We start from the raw sequence: 17968 nt of genomic DNA, 5'->3' as shown, positions 1-17968 counted from the left end.
ATAAAAGAAAAACTATACAAAGAAAAAAAGACATGACCTGAAATTATTTTATCATCATAAATGCTGCACCGCTCTTTATTCTCCAGTACGGTTAGTCTCACACATTGCCACAATAATTTGCTAGCTTAAACAGTGCTCCTTGCAAATAATGTATTTGTATTAAGGGAAGATGTCAGCTAGAATTAGAGGGAAATGCTAAGAAAAAGTTAGCAGCACCATTGGTCAGATCTACTCTTTGTTATATCCTTGCCATTTTTACTGATTTATAGCTGCAATGTCACAATTTAAAAACAAAACAAAACAAACTAAAATAGCCTGATTATTTCCTCTGTGAGAGGTGGGGAATATACACACAAACAGCAAGGGAAGGTATCTGGCTCACTGGAAGCCGTGCAAAAGGGATTTTGCAGAAGTACATCTACATGGCTACACCTGGGGGTGTCATTACAGCAGCTCTGGTGCAGGCACAAGCGCAGCCAGTTGGGTGCTTATATTAGAGTTGTAACCTTAGAAGGTGGTTTTGAAAATGAGATCATTTGCACTAAGAGGATTTTCAAGGTAAGTCAACGGATAGATTTGGTCTCATTTAAGACCAGAAAAGACTATCAATCATACATTGGAACATTACGGCAGCACAGACCATTCATCTTGGGAGGCACTTTGTATAATAACACCACAGCTCACATAAATGTCCAGGAACAACACTCCACACAGACGACAGGCTCCTCGAACTCTGGAGCTATCTACTGTAGCTATTTTCATACATCACCAAGAAGCCCTGGCCACCACCATGCTCTCAAACAAAAGGATAGATGCCTCAAAGCCTTCAATAGGCAATTATCCGGCCATTGCAGGCTCTGCAAGCGTCCCAAAGACAAGAAAAATGTCTTTCTCACACGTGCACTGCCTGAACGAGACGGCTGATGGGGCAGTGTCTGTAATGGCTCTGCTGAGAAAAGCACCTTTAGATACAACAGAAATCCAGGCCGCCATCACCAGAAGGCAGCAGCTATCACCCCAATTCCCTAAGCTCGGCAAAGCTGCAACAGGACAAGAGCAGCAAAGCTGAAAGGAAAATACAAAGGTGGAGAATCAGATGCAAAGGCTGTCTGCTTAGACACGGGGAATACTTAAAGACATGTCTTGTGACAAAAGAAAACTGGCAGTCATCCTTGTCAAACAGCCTGAGAGTTCAGAAGGCACCTGAGAGAGCATGGTAAGGTACCCAAATTCCCAGATAGTACATTTTAGCCTGTTGGACAACTTTTAATAATATTTTCAAAAGGTCATATGGATCTCAGGTACCTAAACCATAACAAACAGTAAACTACTAGTAAACCTTGAGAACTGACTGCTGGCGTTCTCTGAATCTGTACCACAGACCTGTTATGAGAAACAAGTGTTTGGGGGGACTCAAGTACCAGATACCTACCCTGCAGATATCCCTACCAAGGGAACATGCCAGGCAAGAGGGGATAAAACACTTGCAAAGTTTATGATGAGGCTGATGAGGAAGTGCCTTCATTCCTAATGCCACAAAACCCCAAGTTTTTTAAATAGGCTGCTGTAAACCCAGTTCCAGCTCCATTTTACAGAGCTTTCTTATTGTTGGTTATGTCCTCCCTAAATAAATACATGAAATTCATCAGTGACTATGGCAAACCCACGGATCTGGGTTACATCTCCAGCTCCAAACCATTTACTTTATTGTCTTCCACAACATACAGAGCAATTTTCATTAAGCAGTTGAATGAGAAGCAGCTCAATAGAGAGTTAAGGAAATGTCTAATCCAAAGCTAATCTAAGGAGCAAACCATGTGTGGAAAAAATTAATTTAACTTGTGTGAAGTCATATGAAGTAACTGAAGGAAGCCTGTGTGATCCTAGCAGACACAACCTACACCATATCACAGACAAAAGACACAGGAGAAAATATCCTTGAAAATATTTCTTCTCAGCTCTAAATCTAGAAATCAGCACATGGGTAGGTCACATTAATCAAACCCATGAAAGAAATCTCCTAATCATTTCTGATCACAACTCTATCCTGTCTAGAGTCTCATCTTTCATTGTGACCAATCTCTGAGAAAGACATCAGAAAAGAAAAAAAGAAAAAAAAAGAGACAAAAAACCTGAAAACTACCACACCCACAACTCAAACCAAATAATTACAAACCAAAAAATGAAGTAGGGGGAAAATTATTTCCTGTCCCTGCAGGTAAGGTTGAAGTCCTGAAGCACTAAATTTGAGAATAATTAATTAGAGATCAACAAGTTAAACAGCCTAACAGGGTCTTTTTAATTTATTAAATATATTTTGCTTTAATCACATTAATTTTTCAGAAATGTACAATAATCTTTGTGGTTTAAAATGACTTTGTATTCATTTTTTAATGGAGAGTATTTTTATTCATCTAATACATTATTCTTTCAAGAAAATTATCATACTTGACTACAAGTACTTAATGAGGCGCTAATTAATACTTCTATTTCTCCCCATTTAAAACTCCTTTTGAGAAATGAGGTCAGAAACCTGGTTTAACACACAAGACACTTCTTGGAGGCTGAAGGGGAAGGTACCCAAAAGGCACGTCACCCTTCTCCACGGAGGATATCCCCCTCGAAAACCCAAGCCCAACACAACAGCGATCCCTGTGGCTGAACCAGCAGCTGATGCCAGCCCCCTGCACGGCAGCCATGGGGGCATGCTGGCCCAGCAGCGTGCCCCTCTTCTCCACCGCTCGTGAATGACAAGAAGTACGTCTCCCACTTTTTGTTCAACGGGACGAGTTTTACTTCTCCCACTCCGTCAGCTTTCGGCAGGCTGCCTGCCCGCCTCTCCCCAGAACACAGCTGAAGGGTTTGTCCTACTACAGCATACTCCTGAAGCCGCTTATTCCCCTTCTTGCTCCTGCCAAGTGCCGTAACACAATGACGGGCAGCTCCACCTTCCTCTGCACAGAGGCCCTGGCGGAGCCACGGCATGCTGCCAGCAGCTTCAGCCATCCCTGTGCCTCGCCAGGGGCGGGGTAGGCGAATTTGGGTTACAAACACCTTCCAGAGCAGGAGCGGCTGTTTCTGACTCCAGGAACTGCTGCAGGTTTTTTTAAAGCAAAAGCAAAGACCAAGCACAAGTGTTTCTGAAGCCCTCGGGAAATCTGCAGACACTCACCCATGAACTTCACTTCTGGGTTTGCTCTGCATTGTATACTAATTGCAACTATCTAAGTGCAGCTCCACGATGGGAGGAGGGGAGGAGAGGAAGACTTCCTTTTGGCACAGCTTCTTCAGAGTTCAAAGGACACATATGGCCTGCAAACACAGTGCAGGGGATAATGTAAAATTAAAGGAAGGATGGGAGGAAAATGAGAATGCAGCAGGGACAAGTGATGTTCTGGGTCTGCTTGACTGGAATTTTAAATAAAGGAATAGGGGAGAAAAAAGATCAACGAAAACCCCACCCTTCTTTTAATTCCACATCCAAACAGAGGGGAGGGACCCCATCTGAAGGGAAGACCTCGGAGGGAGGGTAGTGAGGAGCTGGGGCAGAGATCCCAAGCCCATGGCCTCAGCCAGGCAACAGGACCCAGAGGACTCTGCCCAGAGAGCAGGACTCGAAGTAGCAAGAGATACAATGGCTTCAGGAAGTATACCACCACCACCTCCAAAGAGACGGGAGGGGTTTATTTCAGAATAAACACGTGTACAGTACTAAACCTGCAGGGAGGGACAGCATGTCTGCCCACAGAGTAAACAAGAATAAAAATGTGTCTGAACAGCACAGGTCCCGATTTGCCTTGCAGCGCCCGTAGCCATGCAAAGGGAGCCACATAAAAGTCAGCAGCCTATGAGATGGTGCCTGTGCCCATGCCGAATACTGACACCTGCCTGTGGCCCCGTCTTAGGGTAGATACCAAAGCCTGCTCTTCCCACTGCAGGGCACGTCAAGCACAAAAATAAAAATAAACAAACAAAAAAAACCATCCACAACAATCCTCAGTCATAATTTCTACATAATTATTGCACAACAACCGCCCATAATGAGAGAATGAATTTATAACCACACACAAGCTATATTTACCAGTGGACTGGTTACAAAGCAAAACAGCAGGAAACCACAGTGTGTATCTTCATATTAGCTCCTCGGTGGTGGTGCAGAGCAGGGCTACCCATGCTGCGGGGCGGGCTGGGCAGGTGAAACCCAGGCACACCAGCCAAAGAGGAGCGCAGCCCCATGGGGATGGAAGCTGGACCCAGCAGGGCACAAAGATGTCACCAGGTGTTCAAAGGAAGCTATGTAGAGGTGGGGCTACAAAGACCTTCAGGGTTAAATAGTTGGCCACCCAAACAAAAACTGAAGAGAGTCTCATCTCCCAACTTTCCCAGCTTCCACAAATTTCGATTCCTAGAGGGAATTAAAAAAAAAACACCACAGAAAACAAACAAAAAACTACCCCACAACTGGAAGTCAGGGCCCAGGAGGTGAACTGTTCCTGCCCCTTGAAACAAACAGTCGCTCACAGAGAGCACTTTGCACTCTTCTCCCATCAGCTGTTCAACAGTCGACCCTGCAAAATGGGCATGATTCGACCCAAACTGGGACAGCAGGACTGTGCCTCAAGACTAGGCCTGACAAGGTCAGCAGCTGAGCCCTTGCTGACAACTTTTTATCACTGGGAGAGTTGATTTGGGTCTGTCAACCAGCCACCATGCATCGCTGAGCTCAGGGGGTCTTCACACCTTCAAACGCTACTTTTCAGACAAATTTGGCCAAAACTGCCTTACAGCTTTGTAAGTTACTGGAAGTGCAGCTGGGCCAATGGACTTGAGGAGAGACAGGCAGCACGCTCACGAGAGCCCCATTTCCTTGGGCCAATGCTACGCGAGCAGGCAGCGTCCCTGCTGCCAGTAGCACCCTGACCACCTTGCCCCAGCTGTTCATCCCCATCTCCCCCTGTGCCAGTACAAACTCTCACGCTTTCCAGGCCAGCGTGAGAATGATGGTGAGCTAGATCCGGGAACAGATCCTGCTGAAAACATACCTTTTTTTGGGGTTTGGTTTTTTTTTTTTTTGAGGGATTATTTTTGACTTGGATCCTTTCCCAGACCTGGCTCAGAGCATGACTACACAACGCTCATGTCAGCACAAGGAAGCCATCTAATGAGCACCCAAAGGAGGGGGCAGGACTGCTGTTGTCGCCATCCTGGCCACCTTAAGGAGCTTGTAAAACAACGGCCTATGAACAGCAGGTTAAAAAGTCACAGAGCCTCAGTTAACTGAGGAAGGTAGATGAAAAAACCCAACAACACACACAGAGGTTACCAACTCACTGCCATGTCAGGCTGCCAAAACACAGCAAAAGCATGGAGCCTGCCCTTGAGGAAAAGAAACCCTGTGCTCAGCTGCACCACAGCCCCAATGCAGGAGGGCTCCTGAGACACACCCATGGAAAATCTTGCTCCTTACTAGTTCCTAAGCAGGATATGCAGAAAAAAAAGGTACCTTGCAAAACACTAGTATCTCAAAATGACCTATTCTCTTATCTTTTTGGCTAGGCATGCTCTCCCTGCCCTGCTCTGTCCCTGGAAAGCCACCAAACAGCCCAGCCCCAACTCAAGGTGGAAGCGTAAAAGCAAGAGAGAGGGGAGGGTTAATGGGAAAAACAGCTCTCCTTCCCCACGGACTATGGGTGCAAACCCACCACAACAAACAGCGTAACCCTAAACACACGCTATGATGGAGACAAAAATCCATGATTACTGCTTCCGGTGTTTATGCTGGCCAGCATGCTATTATTGCTCTGGTGGCAATCAGCAAACCTGTCATGAAAAGAAAGGATGTGTTGGGCTTGCTATCGATCCTTGTAATTCCTGTCTGAGTACAATCATACCATTTTGAAATGTAGCCCAAAAGGGCACTGTTATTCCGGAACTGAGTTGCTTTTCAAAGATGAGTCAAAAGCAGTTCCACATACTTAGATCTCTTCTTGAGGTTGCCAACAATTTTTCCTGGCTTTATAGCCACATTTTCTGATCCTTAATGTATTTTCTTTCCCCTATTGCTGAAAGAGCCACACAAATAAAGAGAAATCTGACTATCCCAGGAAATTATGTAACTGACTATACACAGAGGGCTGTCAAATATGCACAAAGTAAACTAACTGAAATAATACGATTTTCCCCCCCCTCCTCTAATATCCTTCATTTATAGTCACTGTAGGTGTTACATGTAACAACAGTGAATGGAACAATTTCATACAGCACTTTCCGTATTGAGACAGCTATTCTACATCCCCCTGTGCAGCAGTCAGTTTCTATAGCCCACTTTGTATTATGGCAACAGAGTAACGCGCCTCAAAGGCCAGAGCAGTAATCATTCCCTAGAACCAGGGCTAAAACTTAGACTAATGAGTAGTAATGTCTATAGCCAGACCAGCTCTTTCTCCCCAGTAAAGCCTGGACATCACCAGCAGCTGGTAGGCAGAAGCACATGCCTCTGGTGGCACAACTCTTGCCTCCCAACAGAGGCAGCCAACAGCACGAGTAATGCATGGGGCCAGTCCCTGCCCCAAACAAAACATCACTCTGGGATGGCACACATGCAGCAGAGCTGCTGGACACTACAAGGGATGAGCTCCTGTTTGAAAAGTCTTGGAAAAATGCTAGGGAAGAAGTATGTATTACTATTAGCACAAGGATGGTGGGGATGAACAGGGAGGCTTGGAGTGACAGCACTGCTCCGCTCCCATTGCTCATCAATGAGAAAGAAAAAACAGCTGAAAAAAACCCATGGAACACACCCAATTCATACCATATCCAAACCAAACAATAAAAGAAAAAAATAAATGCATCCCAAGCACCCACTGTACTTTATGTTCATAGAATCACAGAATCATAGAATGGTTTGGGCTGGAAGGGACCTTAAAGATCATCTAGTTCCAACACCCCTGCCATGGGCAGGGACACCCTCCACTAGACCATGTTGCCCAAAGCCTCATCCAACCTGGTCTTAAACACTTCCAGGGAGGGGGCATCCACAACCTCTCTGGGCAACCTGTGCCAGTGCCTCACCACTCTAACAGGAAAGAATTTCTTTCTAACAGCTAATCTAAATCGACCCTCCTTCAGCTTGAAACCATTACCCCTTGTCCTGTCACTACAGGCCCTGATAAACAGTCCCTCACCATCTTTCCTGTAGGCCCCATTAAGGTACTGGAGGGCCGCAATTAGATCTCCCTGGAGCCTTCTCTTTTCCAGGCTGAACAACCCCAGCTCTCTCAGCCTGTCCTCACAGGAGAGGTGCTCCAGCCCTCCAGTCAGCTTCGTGGCCCTCCTCTGGACTTGCTCCAACAGCTCCATGTCTCTCCTGTACTGGGGCCCCCAGAGCTGGATGCAGTACTCCAGGTGGGGTCTCACAAGAGCAGAGTAGAGGGGCAGGATCACCTCCCTCGACCTGCTGGTCACACCTCTTTTGATGCAGCCCAGGACACGGTTGGCTTTCTGGGCTGCAAGTGCACACTGCTGGCTCACACTGAGCTTCTCATCCACCAACACCCCCAAGCCCTTCTCCTCAGGGCTGCTCTCAATCCATTCTCGGCCCAGATATGGTCGTGCTTGGGATTGCCCTGACCCATGTGCAGGACCTTGCACTTGGCTTTGTTCCAACTTCATGCGGTTCGCATGGGCCCACCTCTGAAGCCTGTCAAGGTCCCTCTGGATGGCATCCCTTCCCTCCAGCATGTTGACCACACCACACAGCTTGGTGTCATCAGCAAACTTGCTGAGGGTGCAGTCGATCCTGCTGTCCACATTGGCAACAAAGATGTTAAATGGTGCTGGCCCCAGTACTGACCCGTGAGGAACACCACTCACCCAGACAGACTCAGAGTATGCAGCAAGACGCACAGGGAGGAGGTGGTCAATCCATATCATCAGACACGACATGTCACAAACAGAATATAACACAACCCAATGCATTAAGTGTCATTCCGTATCAGTCATCATATGATTGCATCCAAAACAGGGCCCAAAAACACATATGAAAACACATATTCCAAGCGTGGCTAAAACAATAGTACCAAACAAAACATGTGATACTAATTCAAGTGTTATGACAAATTGTCCATTGTAGCTGGAAAACAGAGAAACACGGCCCTGAAAAAGGATCATAACAACACTGACCTAACAATTGTGAAGTGTTCATATTTAACGTAAATTAACATACATTCATAAAGCAGGTATTTCTGAAGGTAGGGAAAAATGAGAAAACAGGTTAATGAAATAAATGTAAATAATAAGGAAAAATCAAAGACATAAATCAGAAAAAATTTGAGCTAAGAAACAGAAGAAGATTTTGTGTGCACACGTGTGTGCAATTTAATACAATTCCTACTTCAGGTCTCTTGGATCACACCTGTCTGTGTTTTTCAGACCTCAGTTTCAGAAGTTTATTATTTTTTTCATGCATGGTTTCAGAAGGACTGCTGTCTCTTTAACAGTGAAGTTCTGCCCTCCAATTCACACAATATATTCCCATTGACTCCAACCAGCTTAACTACAAATACAATGGAAAATCGGAGGTAGCTTGTTGCCTTTATTTTCCATTTTTTCCGATGTGCTATTAGGCCATTCACAGTGAATATCAAATGAATATTTTTTTGAATTAACAATTAGGACAAACAAAGGCTCTAATATTTTACAAATCTAGTTGATGCAAAATACTAGATATGTGTTCTACGCCTCAATTTCTCAGACCTTTATCGTTAAATTCTGACTTCTTTTCATTCCATTAGCGCTCTCAACAGCTTATTAATGTAAAGCAGAGCCCTGCTAATTTGCAATGCTTAGGATACCTACTCTAAATTAATTGAAGAAATCAATAAATTCATCAATCAACAAAAAGGAGCAGAAAAGAAACATGACAACATGCATTTTGTTCTATTACTGTAGCAATGCTAAATGGTGTTTTAATTATTCATACAAATATCTCTAATGCATTAGTAAATGTGACCTATAGTATATATCTTTTCATTTTTTTTAAAGTCTTGGGTCCCATTTCAGAAATGTGGTTCCTTTGATGAATACAATGGAGGCATCTGAGTACTTTTTTGTGTTTGAGTCTACATACTCAAATGCCGTCCTACTTTGGATCCAGAATACCGCAAGATTACCTACTGCCCAGCACTCTCTGCTGAGAGCAGACCCATACAGAAAGTCACGCAGCCTGTAACAGACCACATAACAGAACCACGGGGCAGGAGCACCTCTCCATCACTCCTGCCATAATCAACAAGCAAATTCCCAGAGGTGCAGCTTGAAAGGGGAGGCAGCCAATATCCTACATCTTGACATCCCACTGGGCAAATGAGGATAAAACAATGAGATAACGAATATCTTTGGGAAGAGAAGCCAGGGTCTAAATTCTGGGTCTGCCTTGCTGAGCCACTCCTCCTTTTTCATCAACATGTAAAACTCTGTGCATCTTCTGTACACAGCTTCCCAGGCTATGCCATTCTCATTCACAGCCACGTTCAGGCTGCCCACCCGGTAGCTACGTGCAAGTAGTAACTATTATTCTTGTCCCAGGAGAGACACCATTAGCACAAAGAAAGCTGTAAAACCCATGAGTGAAATTCTGGGTGGAGGTGGAGTTTTTCAAATGATGATGGTCAGCTTCAGAAGGGAGACTTAAGTGCATTGAGTTCCACAAATACGGTCACTTTTCATGTCAGCAGGACACATAAATGGTTAACAAACAACTACTGTTTATATTATTTATTAATCTTATCCCTCCCTTATTTAGCAACTTCCTCCTTAAGTCCTGGCATCTCTTCTCCTTTTCCCCTCACAATTTTGGGTCCTTTTCCGCCCGAGATTATCATCTACTGGAAGTTTCCTCTCCCCGTCCACTGCCCACATCCCACTCTTTGTCCTGGCTCCCTACAACGCTCTATATCTGGACAGGCTCCACGCTCACTCCAAATTTATTGCTCTCCTGCCCTTCCAAGCTTGCGAAGCAGGTCTCAGCTGCCCTCGCCTGCCAGGACGAGGAGCAGCGCATGGAAGCTGGAAAGAAGAGCTCATGAGCACGGGCCACCAGGAGAGCAAGGCTTTGTCACTAGAAACACAAGGCGGAAATGCACGCCGTGTGTCTTAGTTCAAAGCTGAAATGTTTCTGTCTAGAATGTCTGTTTGTATCTCAAGTCACAAAGAAGCCATTAGTACCAATAATGTGTCATTACGGGGGCGTCAGCAGAGACTCTGCAGCTAAGGTTAATTTGAGATGCATAATTTAAAGCAGAACTAAAATCCCTCCATTTCACACTTTAATGACTGAATTAAAATAATTCTTCAAATTTGACACAGCAGCTCTTAAGGGGACACTTGCATTTTTTGTTTTTATCTTTTTTTTTTTTGCCAATTTTTACGTAAAATAGAAGCTATCTATTGCAGAAGACTGTACAGATCCTCCCTTTATGATCACTTTAACCTGTTTTCCCCTCACATTTCTTTTCAGCAGCTTAATTTTTCATACTTCACACATTTCATTCTGACATGTCAGAATATGCCTGAATCAGGCCACTCATGCAATTTAAAAAAACCAATATTCAGAGTTAAAAATTTCACTCATGGCACCCCCAGTGATTTTTGCCAAGAACAGCTGACAACACTGCTTATCTTAAACATACCACATCACTTAGGTAACAGTAGTATCCACACAATTCTCTGTCCTTAGTATTTCTACTCTCAACATCCTGCTAAAATACAGAACAGACATAATCCTCCTTTTTCACACCAAAAACTGAGGCAAAGACAGAAGGATGCTGTGGTTCAACAAGTGCTTCAAGCTGGTCCAAGTCTCCCAAATCCACTGATAATTTGTTTTGTCAGGCAACCTCCCTGAGCACAGCTGATAAAACACACAAAATAATTAAGCAAAAACTCATCACAAGACAATGAAGCAGCATGATAGGGAGATCTCCATGCTGCTGAAGCAGAGATGCAGCACCTCTCTATCAAAACGCCTCCTGCCTTTTATTGTGGATTCTCAATAAAGCTCACGTAATGTTACCAAAATGCACAGAAACATACAATTTTTGTCATCTGACACTCAATTTTGTTCTGAATTCTCAAGAAATCACAGTTCAAGCACACAGACATTCTTTGGAGAACTGCCCGCCATGCTAAAAATGGCAATGGAATTGCACAACGGTGGGGGGGGGGGGAAATTCCAAGAAATCTTTGACTCATCCATTGTTATTCATCAGGTTTTTGGAGCAGAGAACGGAATGCCATCAAGCTAAAACTGACAGTGCTATTTTCTGATATCTAAGTGATGTCAATCCTTCAGAAAGCCACTAGTGCTGAGAAAATTTTTCTCTGCAAAATTCTAAGAATGACTTAAATTTTGTTAGTTTGGGGCGGGGGGGGGGGCGGAACAGAGCTAAAAGAGGCATTTGAAATTAAACTCCTACAGAGGTGTGCTTTTGAATATTGAGAGTATTAGGCTTCACAGCTTTGTGCTATCTGTGACTCAGACTTGCTGCCACAGGTGTCAAGAGACCTGGGACCTAACTGGAGCTCTGCAGAAACCTGCTGCTTTGTGATTTATTTTTTTCACTATGTAGTAAAAAACTCACCCTCAAAGACAGACAAAAAGCAAGCTTTCACACTCAGTACAGACCTGAATCTTTTTAGTCGATGGAAATTACCGTCCAGTTAACTTTCACCTAGCAAAGCAGATTTTTCTGCTGTTTAATGCTTAAGGTTTCCAGAACAACACGATGTCAACTAAGTCTAACAGCCAAAATGGCTTCAATAAAGTTCTGAGGATAACGCATCTACTCTGGCACACCAACACACTATTTTTAATTGTAGCTCATTAAAGATGTAGTACAAGAATTATATTCGCTGCACTGTTCTGTCAATGCAGTGAGATAATCGTGCTGCTGTATCATACATAAAGCAATATTTATGTGTATAGGTTTGGGTAATGTAACGGAAAGGCAGAAAACAGTGATTCACTCCTTGTTCTATCTGCTGCTGCAATGTGGCTTTTGTCTATCACAGGACCCAAGCAGGCAAGCAGGGTGATTCGTTTCAAATGTTAGTAAAACAGAGACCTGGAAAATGAAAAAAGTCAGTTGAAATGCTGAACAAAAAAAAATAAGAAGTCTGGATTGCAGATGAGAAGTACTTTACAGAGCAGCGTACAAATACAGGCCTCTGAGGTAATTTAAACCAAATGCAGACTGAAACTGAAGTAGTTTGGTGAGTCAGCACAGTAGAAGGACACTAAAATTACATGCGAGAAAAGTGCAATCCTTTTTGTATAACACACCGTATTTTATCCAGAATTTACCAGGAAACAAATTAATTGTCTCCTTTGTGCTTCCTTCGTTCCCTTTTGGACTCGACCTCTACCTTCCAGAAACAAACTGCATGCAGGCTGGCTAGCTGCGAACTCTGATGTCTAGGACTTTAATTTCCCTTTCACAAAAGTTTCGTCTCCAGACCATGACAATGTTAATAAACAATTGTTGGCATGAATGCTATTGACCATCTTCCAAGTTATGATTACTTTCCTCTGGAAATTTAATTTAAAAAAAAATTAGTTAAAACCAAAACTGCAGAGAATCATTACAGGCTCTGACAACGGTTAAGTGCCTCCCAGATTCTGCCATCCCAGAGGTTTCAGCCACCTACAGCTTGGTGCAGACCGGGATTTTAGCACTAAATACGCTTACCATCAGTCAAAGAAAGGCTTAGCCTCGTATCTGCCTCAACATTTTTAAAACCATAGCTGTTTTTAAACTTACAAAGCAATTTTCATCTTCATTTTCATCTCATTCTTGCCTCATACTTTCACAAGAACATAATTCTGTGAAAGCTACAACAATTGCTTGTTCAACAGAGACTGCCACTCTCTGAAGTGCTTTCTGAGATAGATTTGTACGGACAGACGTGGGTAGAAATGAATAACCCAAAAATATCCACAATAGATAATGAGCAGAGTCTAGGAAAAAAAAAAAACCACACGTACTGCAAATGCAGCCCAAATTGGAACGAATGCCTACAGTAGCAACAGCACAGGAAGAGCAAAATGTTATTGTACATTACTGGCATGCAGCCCATAATTACAAAAAATACCGCAGTATTCCACAGTAACAGCGTAAAATATTATCATTTCAAACAAAGCAGCTGCAGCACCCTGCCCACAGCAATCACGTCGCAGAGAGTCAGGGAAGGAGAGGATGGCTGGCTGCTGAAGGTCTCCTCGCTGCAGAGGGCAGGTGGGCTGTGAGGTCTGTGAACCCTCAGGATGGCTTCTCCTCACACCCACGGCTCCCCCTGCCAGGGCACGAAGGACCGCCGCTGGGCAGCAAAGAGCTCCACGTGGGCTCCAGCTGCCGAGTCCTCTAGCAGAGGGGAAGCACACTGCTCGCTCTGAGTTCAGGCTCTTGCAAATTTGGCAGAAGGCAAGCTACAGCATTTTCACAGTCTCTAGTATTCAACAAGATCTTCCCCATTCCAGCTCCTCTGTGCTAACCCCTGTGTTACCCAGCCTCCTCTTACACTCTGTCAACAGGTTTTAACAGTGGGCTAGCTAGAGGCTCCCAAGCATTGGTTGACATACGCTGCTGTTATGATGGCTATCATTTGCCTCCCTAGATGGCAAGCAGTTGCTCCACTATGTATCAGCAAAACGGGAGACAGCGTGCACACGTCTTTATCGGCAATGCTCTTCTCAACCACTCTACCCAAGGTCCGTGAGCACAGTCCCACCAGGGCAAACAGAAAAACATGAAAAATTACAATTAAGTCCGTCTGCTCACTGGCATGTACAGCACGCAAATCAAGAGTCCTAGTTCATCATTTGTAGAAGTAACATCTATCGCATTTGGTTTCTACATGGATCATGGAAAAAGACCAGCTAAGGAGCCACATGTTTTCTCCAAACTTTATGCACTTGCAGAATTAGCAACCAGAGGAAAAGAAATGCAGAATCCTGAACAGCCAGGTTAGTGGAGAAGGAAATGCTGTTCAAATCAAAGACAATTATTTCTAACTCATGCTTCCTATACAGGCTGCAAACAATACAGGTTGTCCTGATGAAACTGCAAAGCCTGAGCTTTGCCTCAGCTATCAATGCTGCCTCGGGTATTTGGCATCTCCCCACAGTCTGACAACTCTGAAGTTAAGTTCAAAATACACATCAGGTGTTTATGCAGTACCTTTTAGAGATGTTCAAATCACCATGAAAACTGTTTTTCATACCTCTAACCAGAAAGATGCTGGTTTTAGGAGGGAACAAATTAACTGCCATACCTAAATACTTCTGAGCTCACCAGCTCTCATCTTCCCCATACCAGCTTTTCCCTGCCAAACACGAAGGGGACTGTAGTGTATATATATGTAATAAACTGCAGTAATATATGCAGTAGATCAAAATACTGCATTTTTGTATCCTCATAAGCCATTCATTGGCTTATAGATTCAAAGTCCCACTGGGAGTGCTGCAAATCCACGTAAAAGTCTCTGGGTGCTGGATTTGACTCTCTGACATATGTACCAGATGACACGTAACCAGATGCCTCTCTAGTAAATGCACAGCTAGAGACTGAAAAGCCCTAAAAATGTTGTGCCCAAGGGCAAAGGAGAACGGGAAGAACTAGAACAGAGTCCCGTATCTAGAAAGGAAAGAAAAATTTAGGCTTTATGAACTTCTTGTTTAAAATGCAGTACTTTTTCATGTCTGTAATTCAGCTATGGTATCACAAAAGAGGGCTTTTTAGGAGGTGGGGAGTCCAGCCACTGTGGCCTCATTTGCTCCATATGCCAGGCTGATCAACTGTTTCTTGGTGTCTGTGAAACTTTAAGGTCCTACCACCAAAGCCACCACCGAGACTGCAAAGACCTTTTTCCCAAAGGGAGGTCTAACTTGGAAGAAAAACTCCTCCAGAAAAAAAAGCATATGGCTGTTTAACGGGGGAGAGGCCTGTCTCCACTCCCTGAGTTGGTGTGTCCTGGCCTCAGTGGCTCAGAGAAAATGGCTGGTGTGCTTTCACAGTAACTTTCTAAGGCAGAGGAGAACGGTGGGTGAGTAAAGGCAAGAACTTGTTTAAAAGCCTCAATTTAAAACTTCTGGCTACTCCCATTTTATGGAGTAAGTTAAAACCACTCTCTACTAGAAACTGTGTGAACCACTGACTTCAGATCTGGATCCTGTCTTTTGCAAAGCTGCTGGTGGGCTTGGATCCAAGGCTTTAGTTCAACCTCTTATCTATTCTGTACTAAAATGACTTATACCATACATCCTTTATAATAAATAGCCTCACAGTAAGGAAGCACAGTATTGGCATGGTTCATATTTACATCACTCTTTCGAAAGCCAATGCACATGGTTTAAGCAAAGCATTGGAAATATTACAGCTTTTGAGTATTTTGCCTTATGTGGTTTACTGCCAGCACAGTCAATGGCTGTGTAAGCTTCACCCATTTTCACACAACAAGCTAAGCGGTGCGAGGCCCAGGTAACGCCCACCAGGGCTGAGCAGAGCGGGCACAGCCACATCCCATCGCAACAGCGCCCTGTGCCACCGCATTCTCCCAGCAGTGAAGGTCTCCGTTCTCTGTCCCCACCACCTCCCCTTTACAAAGGCTCACACACACTTACAGAAACAAATGAACAATTCCATTATGTGCCTGGCAGCCTGTGCACTTTCCTTCTGATTCACAACAGAGGCGCCCCATTGAAAAGATCCATATACAGGGGAAAAAAATTAAAATCTAAGCGAGTCTCCAGCAAGCACATGTGTTATCAAAGCCTCATTTCCACTTAACACAAGTTGCTTTGGGAACTAATGCAGCTGACTTGAGGGGAAAACACAAACAAACAAACAACCTCTTTTTCCATTAGCTAGGAGAAAAAAAAAAAAAGGAAAAAAAAAAAGATCGAACCGGTGCCATCTTTGTTGAAGAGCTCCACGAAACTAATGGTTTAGGAGAGCTGAGGAGCATGGATGGGGGACAATTTGTGACTGATCACTGCCATCTGAACATGGCATGCTGACAGCTGAAAGAAGAGCAGAGAAAGGCAAAACAAAACAGGCATGTGTTTAATCCGGGCAGGCTCAGTCCCCTGTATTCACTCCCAGTGAAAAATACAAGGCAGGAGAAAGTTGGTCCCTCCTCCTGCTCAGCTCAGCACCCACATAACTCCCTGGCACACACCACAGGACCTTCTCTGGGCACATAAAAGGAGGCATTATTTCTTCACGTGCTAAAAAAATAATCAATAAAGGGCAGAAGTAGCAGTATAATTTAATATATCTTGTGTCTCTCGCCACCAAATAACTTCCCTTTCTTTAATACTCTGCCAATGAACTCTTGCACTCTCCAATACAAAGAAAACTAAACAAGATTCAACAATTTTGTGACTGCAACAGAGAGCTGATCGTATTATTATAAAGGCCACAGAGATGCTACAAAGATACCTTCCCTTGAACTTCAACACGCACCGCCTCAGAGAGGAACAAGGCGGCAGCTGTGAAAGGAAAATCATGCACGTTATCCTGGTCTGACGTCAATGAAAAAAAGACAGGAATAAAAGTATTTTGATTTATGCTCTGCAAAGTTGAGGAGGAATGCTTGCCACCAGGAGAGTTGGACAGAGAGAAAGCAAAGGTGGGCTGAGAGCAATCACATGTAGGTCACTGTGGTGCACTTCTCCCTCTCTCACCAGTTTGGCCAGGATTGTCACCCTATGCCTCAAACAGGTCTCACTCCAGGCAGTAAGGCATTTCCCCACCTGAGCCGCAGGGATGCGGAGGAGAGAGGGGAGAGTAGGAGCCCCTAAAGGCCGTACGGTAGTGGTTTCAAACACATTTGCATTAACACCTCATTTCACAACTACAAAAATTACCTCAGACTCCTACTGAAAGTCTTGTATTCCTGTCTGGGCTCACAGTCCCTGGTCCCAAGACCTGCATGTAAAAAGGAGTTGGCTACAATTTTCGATAAAAAATTTTGGATAAATCAGTATGAATGCCTTCGGGACTATTACTATTTCCCAAGCAATGGCTCTTGTCCACTGAACAGAAAGGAAATATTTAGCTCCCTGCAGCGAGCCTGTTGATTTCAAAAGAAACTTAATAGCTCTACTCCTACAAAGCAAAAACAGAGCGATCACCAGGGGCCAGCTATGCTCCCCTCTCTTCTGAAACCTGGTAAGCAACAAATGTCTGCAAATGCCACCAGCCAAAGGGGTTTGATATTCTGCACCTTTGTGGGACTGTATGCCCTACTTCTTCCATGTTACTTGGGCCTTTTCGATTCTTCAGGTTTCTTATAGTAATTTTGTCTCCTTCAGCACACTCAGGGGGCAAAAAAGAATAAATAATTTGAAAATTTTATTTAAGGAAGAGGCCAGTTGTTTTTAGTTTTCATTTATGCAGCACTTTTAGTGGTTAAGAGTTTTACAACTGTAACATTTTCTCTTTACTAGATAAAAAAAAGACTCAGAGGTCATCCTTTTCTAAGGAGAGAAATGAAAACAAAAAAAATGAAGACTAGAGGGAAAAGGTGAGCTTTTCCCTGCGACTCATGATTGCCTTTAATAAAAAAAAGTAATTATTAACTCCAGACGACACAATTCAGCCTCAGTCAGGAAACTCTTAGTTCAGCTGCTATTCAAATATCCAAGTGCAATTTGCAACTCTAGTTATGAAAGGGGACATTATTTTCTTTATACTTTTAACTCTACTTGTTCAAAGACACACTGATGAAGCAATTAAGGCAGATATATTATTAAAGCTGGTGTAGAATCTACAGGCTCTGTTAAGAAGTTGGGTATTTCAATGAGGTGTTTAAACATAAAAATGAGAACTATGTATTTAATACAAAAATATCACTTCAGAATGCTGTAAAATCAGATTACTCATGACATTATCACCAACAGTACAATAAT

The 17968-nt window shown here is 43.7% G+C and overlaps 1 protein-coding gene across 17 annotated transcripts in view; it reads right to left on the bottom strand.

Annotated features, from left to right (window-relative positions):
- Positions 1-17968, bottom strand: part of ATXN1 (ataxin 1) — a 229714-nt gene that overhangs the window by 146277 nt on the left and 65469 nt on the right. Inside the window, exon 5 of one of the 17 annotated variants that reach the window (XM_054817206.1) lies at positions 16925-16985. The exons of the other annotated variants lie outside the window; for them this stretch is intronic. The gene's annotated coding sequence lies outside the window, so the exon portion shown is untranslated. The remainder of the gene's footprint in view (positions 1-16924; positions 16986-17968) is intronic. 17 annotated transcript variants of the gene reach the window in all.

Source organism: Grus americana, chromosome 2, assembly GCF_028858705.1.
Source record: "Grus americana isolate bGruAme1 chromosome 2, bGruAme1.mat, whole genome shotgun sequence".
Lineage (NCBI taxonomy): Eukaryota > Metazoa > Chordata > Aves > Gruiformes > Gruidae > Grus > Grus americana.
Note: the sequence above shows the minus strand (reverse complement) of the source record. Positions and strands in the feature narration are given on the sequence as shown.